This window comes from Oryctolagus cuniculus, chromosome 11, assembly GCF_964237555.1.
Source record: "Oryctolagus cuniculus chromosome 11, mOryCun1.1, whole genome shotgun sequence".
Lineage (NCBI taxonomy): Eukaryota > Metazoa > Chordata > Mammalia > Lagomorpha > Leporidae > Oryctolagus > Oryctolagus cuniculus.
The window spans coordinates 114,682,820-114,689,726 of NC_091442.1; the positions used below are offsets into that span (position 1 = coordinate 114,682,820).

The following is a 6,907-nucleotide window of genomic DNA, read 5'->3' on the forward strand; positions in this document are numbered from 1 at the left end:
AGCCCATTTTGTGGATGGGAACATCGAGGCGCTGAGGGTTATGTGAATTGTCCCAAGGGGGCAGGGCTGCAAAGCTGAGGAATTGGTGTTTGATCCCGGACCTGTCTGAGGCCAGGCTGGTCTCCCCGGGGCAGGCATCTGCACCGTGGTGAAACTCGCTGCCTGGGCTCTCGCCTCCCACCCGGGAGTGCCTGGTTCACGTCTCAGCCCCTCTGCTTCCCGTCCAGCTTCCGGCTGACGTGTGCCCTGCAGGCCGCCGGTGATGGCTGAAGACCAGGGTCGTTCTGGCTCCTTTCCTTGGCTCGCCCCAACCCTGACTGTTGTGGGATTTGGGGAGTGAACCAGTGAATGGAAGATCTCTCTGTCTCTGTCTCTGTCTCTGTCTTTTTTTTTTTTTTTTTTTTTTGACAGGCAGGGTGGCCAGTGAGAGAGAGACAGAGAGAAAGGTCTTCTTTTTGCCTGCCCTGAGAATTATCTTTATTGTTAAAGTTGTATTTATTTATCGTCATCTTATTTGAAAAGCAGAGAACCAGAGAGAGAGAGAGAGAGAGTGAGCAAGCAAGCGAGCTTCCATCTGCTGGTTCACTCTGTGAACGCCCACAACATCTGGGGCTGGGCAGCCTAGAGCCAGAACCCAGAACTCAACCCAGCTCTCCCGTGTGTGCGGCAGGAAACCAGAATCAGACGCGGAGCCAGGACTCGAACCCAGGGACTCCCACAAGGCTGCAGGCTTCCCAGGCGTCATCTCCGCCGCCGCGCCAGCCACCCTCGCCCAGTGACTTGAGAGAATCTAACGGGCCTCAGTTTGGGTTTTGCTTTGCTTCTCCTACACCAGATCCAACTGCTAAGAATCCGCATTCTTCAGGGCCCTCATAGGACCGCCACACAGGGGGACGGCAGGGTCTGCGAGCCCGTGCTCAGGAGAGGGAGACAGGGCAGCGTGGGGACCTTGAACAAATCCCGGGGTCACGGGAGGTGGGGTTTGAGACGAAGCCGACTGCAAAATACGCCTCGGGTCGCCCGAGTTGCTCGCCCACGCAAGGGAGCCTGGCACACTGCTCATGCTGTGCGCTGGGTTCCTTCTGCGTGGGGCCAGCGATGCATCTCTAAGCAGATTAACTGGCAGTGTGCTTCGCGGTGACAGCCTGAGCCTCCCTTCGAATGCGGTCCTGTAAACACGGATGGAGCGGGGAGCGGAGCGTGGCTCGGCTGTTCCAGCAGCACGGCGGGCGAGGTGGCGGCGGCGGCGAGGACGAGGACGGGCGAGGCGGCGAGGATCCTGGGGGCAGGTGCTTTGAATGCGGGTTGTGAGGCAGAGGAAGTGTTAAGTCTGAGGTGCCTAGGAGACATCAAGTTCACACATGTGCCACGAGCTCCTTTAGTGGCGGGGTCTGGCGTGGAGATAGAAACGGGGAGGGGGTGGCAGAGTTACGGTGGAGCCGGTGAACCCACTGCCCGGGACGCCTTCACCACAATGAACAGGTGCCGTCAACTCCCGGCTGCTCTGCCTCTGATCCAGCAACCCCCCCCCCCACGCTTTTTATTTTTATTCTAAGATTTATTTATTTATTTGCAAGGCAGGTTCACAGAGAGAGCTTCCATTCCCTGTGCGTTCCCCAAGTGGATGGCTGCAATGGCCGGGGCTGGGCCAGAGTGAGGCTGCAGCCCAGACCTCCATTCAGGTCTCCCACTCGGCCTTCTGCTGCTTTCCCAGGCGTGTTCTGGATTGGAAGTGGGACAGCTGGGACTCGACCCCTATCGGGTGTCAGTGTTGCCACAGGACCCCCTCCCTGGCTCCCTTCTAATGCGCCTGGGAAGGCAGCGGAAGACGGCCCAGATGGAGTTCCTGACTCCTGGCTTCAGCCTGGCCCAGCATGTTGTATTCAGTTGGGGAGTGAACCAGCAGATGGAAAATCAATCAATCAATCAATCTCTCTCTTACTCTGCCTTTCAAATAATTTTTTTAAAGATTTTATTTATTTATTTGAGAGAGAATTACAGACGGTGAGAGGGAGAGACAGAGAGAGAGGTCTTCCATCTGTTGGTTCACTTCCAAAATGACCGCAACTGCCAGAACTGCACTGATCTGAAGCCAGGAGCCAGGAGCTTCTTCCGGGTCTCCCACGTGGGTGCAGGGGCCCAAGCACTTGGGGCATCTTCTACTGCTTTCCCAGGCCACAGCAGAGAGCTGGATTGGAAGAGGAGCAGCTGGGACTAGAACCGGTGCCCATACGGGATGCTGGCGTCACAGGCGGGGGATTACCCTACTGCAGCACTGGCCTTAAATAAATAATTTTTCAAAAAAAGTCTTTTTCCAGGGGCGGCGCTGAGGTGTAGTAGGTTAAGCCTCGGCCTGTGGCACTGGTATTCCATAGGGGCACCAGTTCATGTCCCAGCTGTTCCTTTTCCAATCCAGCTCTCTGCTATGGCCTGGAAAAGCAGTAGAAGATGGCCCAGGTCTTTGCGCTGCCGCACCCACGTGGGAGACCTGGAGGAGGCTTCTGGCTCCTGGCTTCGGATCAGCCCAGCTTTGGCCGTTGCAGCTATCTGGGGGAGTGAACCAGCCGATGGAAGACCTCTCTTTGTCTATAACTCTGCCTCTCAAATAAATAAATAAATATTAAAAAAAACACCACCAAAGCTCTTCTTCTGAGAGTCTGATAAATCAATAGTGAGAGCCAAGTGAACTCATAAAAAAAAAAAGAAAGAAAATGTTAGGGGTGTTGGCACTGTGGCACAGCAGATCAAACTGCTGCTTATGATCCCTGCATGCCATATCTGAGTGCTGGTTCAAGTCCTGGCTTCTCTGATCGACCCAGCTCCCTGCTAATGCGTCTGGGAAGGCAGCAGAAGATGGACCAAGGATCTGGGCCCCTGCCACCCATGTGGGAGACCAGGATGGAATTCCTGGCTCCTGCCCCTGCTGTTTGGTTATTTGGGGAGTGAACCAGTGGATGGAAGATCTCTCTCTCCCTCTCTCTCTCTATTGTGCAGCCCAGCCTTGAAAATAAATAAATCTTTTTCTTTTTAAAAGAAATATTTAAACCTACTGGACTGGATAAGCCACCCAGGGCGTGAAGGAAAGTGAACAGGGAAGGCCCCCAGGGACCGCGCCCAGGGAGGGGGAGGCTCATGGTCTGGTGAATGGAGAGACGCGAGCCCCAGGAAGAGAAAGTGAGAAGCACCAGGGAAGCAGGCTTGCTCGCCCACCCGCTCTCTCTCTCTCTCTCTCTCTCTCATAGATCAGATTTATAATCTGGGTGATTTTATGGGCCAGTGGGAGGAAGGAGCGGGCTCGGAGGGTGATGCGACAATGCAGGTGTGAGACGCACGGGGCCTGCAGGTGGGGAAGCGCCTTGGGCTGGGTGCGTCGTGAGGGTGAAGGTGTGGGAATGGAAGCGAGGAGGCAAGCGGGGCTCCAAGGCTTCGGCCTGGACACGGAAGGAAGGCTGCAGAGGGGGCTGGTCAGCACGAGAGCCTGGCCCTCCCTCCTGGCCCTCCCTCCTGGCCCTCCTGCCGTGGGCTGATGGGTGGAGGCGCTCCCCGAGGCCCTGCGCTTGGGACCCCCAGCTACTTCTCTGTCATAGCAGCACAAGACGAGGACGCTTCCACTCGGACCCTCAGTCCAGCCGGACAGCTTCCCAAGAGACAGCACACCGAACACTTACTGTGATTATTTTCATTCAAAAAAGCACCAGAGCCTGCGCGCGATGAACTGAAACAGAGCGGAGGGCGGCGTGACCGTGCCGCCCCGCGCGGTTCCCTCGAGGAGGGCCGAGGCGCCGTGGAGATGTCCACGCCACCCCACACTGCCCCCCACTTCCTCCAAAGTCCCGACTGAAACGAGGAGGACACTGAGGCCCAGAAGCCTGAGGACTGGCCTGAGAGCCTGCCAGGAGATGGGCAGAGTGCTGGGGTCCCACGAGAGGTCCCGGCAGGAGAGACAGCCATCGTCTTCTTCAGGTGCCCGCTGAGACCACGCTTGCGGGACAGCAGTCAGAGGGCAGGAGCCAGGCCGGATCGGACGCCCAGGAGTTAGGACTCACCGCAGCCCCCACCCCACGCCGCCCACGCCCTACTCTTCACCCTCACCACACAGCCCAGCTGACAGCCTCAATCACATCCCTCACAGTGTGGGAGGCTCCATGGTGCCAGGACCCGGTGCCCGTGGAAGAGGGGGTCGCCGCCTGCCGGGCCCGGCCGGTGGACGCCACGTCCCTGGGACTGTACACACCGGTGCCCACAAGGGCAGAGGTGCAGCTCTGGTTGGCCGAGGGCTGCTGCTTCCACAGGCCACAGGCCCCTCGCACCTCCAGCCCCAGCACGCTTTGCCCTCTGCAGGTACCGGTGAGACAGGTTGGCCCCGTAGACATCAGACACAGGGTTGTCACCCACAGCACAGAGCTCCGGCTGGGGGCAGCCCAGCCCCACCACTCCGCCCGCTGCCTGAGCAGCTCCTCTGTGTACTGGGAGGTGAGGATGCTGGTTTGCCCAAAGGACCCTCGTATCTCGGCTCCCTGCTGGTCACCTCCCGGTGAGCGGTTTCCAAGCACAGCAGGAAGGTGCCATGGCCCAACCTAGGCATCTTGGCTTCCAGCATCCAGAGGAGGTCCACGTTGCTGGCCAGGCCGGGAGATGGGGGTTTGGGGCCAGGCTGGCCAGGCCTGGGCTCTCTGCTGCTAAGGAGGCCATCTAGGATCAGCTGCAGGCTCTCCTCCCAGCGGCCTGGCTCCCCAGGGAGGAGCACCCTTGTGACACTGGGATCCCACGCTCGGAGCACCCGTTTGAGTCCTGGCTGCTCCACTTCCTGTCCAACTCCCTGTTAATAATAATAATAATAATAATAACAACAACGGCTGGGCCGTTATTCCTCAGCAGGGGTGTGGCCTCCAGCCGCCAATCAAGATCCTCCACAGTGACCAGCGCTCGGGCACTGTCCACCAGGGGTCCCCGCCCGGACACCAGCAGCTGCCTCTCTGGTGGGGAAGAGCTTCATGGGGCTGTGGGAGAGAATGACGCGGTCTGGATTCCCCTTGCGCCCCCGCAGGGCTGGCGGCTCCCGGGCTGAGCCATGTCGTAGGATGTGGTGACACAAACCACAGGCACCCCAGCCGTCCCTGGGGTGGTGCAGTCTGTGGAAGGCTCAGGGATCACGCCGAGCCCTGCGCCAGCACTCCATCAACGTCCAGCAGGAACCCCAACGCGGGCAGGCTGAGCTGGGCCCTTGTGGGCGACAGCCCCGGACCCCGGACCCGGCAGAGCACACTGGCCCCAGCGCAGCCCCACTGCCCGGCGAGGCAGGGTCTCGTTCAGCACCCTCATCGCTCTCCTTTGCCTTGTGTTCTCCAGATGAAGTGTTCTGGAAGAGGCAGAAGTCCTGTGTAAACAAATGAATAAAATATATTTGATGGTCACAAACAGAGGAGCCAAGTGAAGAATAAAGAATAAGATTACTGTTAAAAGTAAGTACGGAAGCAAACATTGGGGATGAGAATTCACAATATAAATTGTATGAGACATCACACATTCACAAATTACGATTTGTAATTAAAAAGAAAAGCTGACAACACAAAAATCACAAAATCCTGAAAAGTAATATGTGTGTTTGCATGGATTTCAAAGGTTTTTGTGATTAAAATAAACAACTTTTAACTCTTTTTTTTTTTTTTGACAGGCAGAGTTAGTGAGAGAGAGAGGTCTTCCTTTTTCCGTTGGTTCATCCCCCAAGTGGCCGCTATGGCCAGCGCATTGTGGCCAGCACTGCGCTGATCCGAAGGCAGGAGCCAGGTGCTTCTCCTGGTCTCCCATGGGGTGCAGGGCCCAAGCACTTGGGCCATCCTCCACTGCACTCCCGGGCCACAGCAGAGAGCTGGCCTGGAAGAGGGGCAACCGGGACAGAATCCAGTGCCCCGACCGGGACCAGAACTGGGGTGCCGGCACCGCAGGCGGAGGATTAGCCCAGTGAGCCGTGGTGCTGGCCATTCTCTTTTCTTTAAGAAAATTTAAATTCATTTTTTATTTATCTGAAAGGCAGAGGGGCAGAGTCGGAGATCTTCCCTCAGCTGATTCACTCCCCGGATGCCCACAACAGCCAGGGCTGAGCCAGGACAGGCTGACGCCAGGAACTGGGAACTCAGCCTGGGGCAAGGGCCCAAGGATTCAAGCTACCACCTGCTGACCCCTCCAGGGTGAGCAGGAGCAGGAAGCAGAACTCCAACCCTGATTCGGGATACTAGGATACTAGGACCCCAAGTGGTGTCTTACCCGATGTGCCAAACACCCACTGCCCATGACCTTTTGTAAGTATTGCTGGATTTAATCTTTTTCTATTCTCTGATACACTCTAAATATAACAACTTTGTATCTTCATTTGTTTTTAAATTTGTTTATTTATTTAAAAGGTGGAGTTACAGAGAGACAGAGACAGAGATAGATCTTCCATCCACTGGTTTCTCCAGGCCAAAGCCAGGAGCCGGGAGCTTTATCCGGGTCTCTCACATGGGTGCAGGAGCCCAAGTACTGGGGCATCTTCTGCTATTTTCCCTGCGAGCTGGATGGGAAGTGGAGCAGCCAGGACTCAAAGTGATAGCCTATGGGATACTGGCGCTGCAGGCGGCAGCTCTACCCAGCATGCCACAGCGCTGGCCCCCGCACCATCATTTTCTCTTGAAAGAATGGAGACAGGGGCAAGAGTTTGGCACAGCAGTTAAGGACCCGCTTTGGATGCCCAGATCCCAAGTTCAAGTCCCAGCTCTGGCCCAAGTCCCAAGTCCAAGTCCCAGCTCTGCCTTAAGCCTCCTGCTACTGTGCACCCTGAGAGGCCGTGGGTGACGGCTCAAGCACGTGGGTCCTTGCCACCCATGTGGGGAGACTGGGATCGAGACCGAGTCCCCTGCTCCTGGTTTGG

The 6,907-nt window shown here is 56.9% G+C and overlaps 1 pseudogene; it reads right to left on the minus strand.

The window, feature by feature from the left end:
* Positions 1-3,664: 3,664 nt before the first annotated feature.
* Positions 3,665-4,822, minus strand: LOC127489075 (haloacid dehalogenase-like hydrolase domain-containing 5 pseudogene; annotated as a pseudogene).
* Between the last annotated feature and the right edge of the window lie 2,085 nt (positions 4,823-6,907).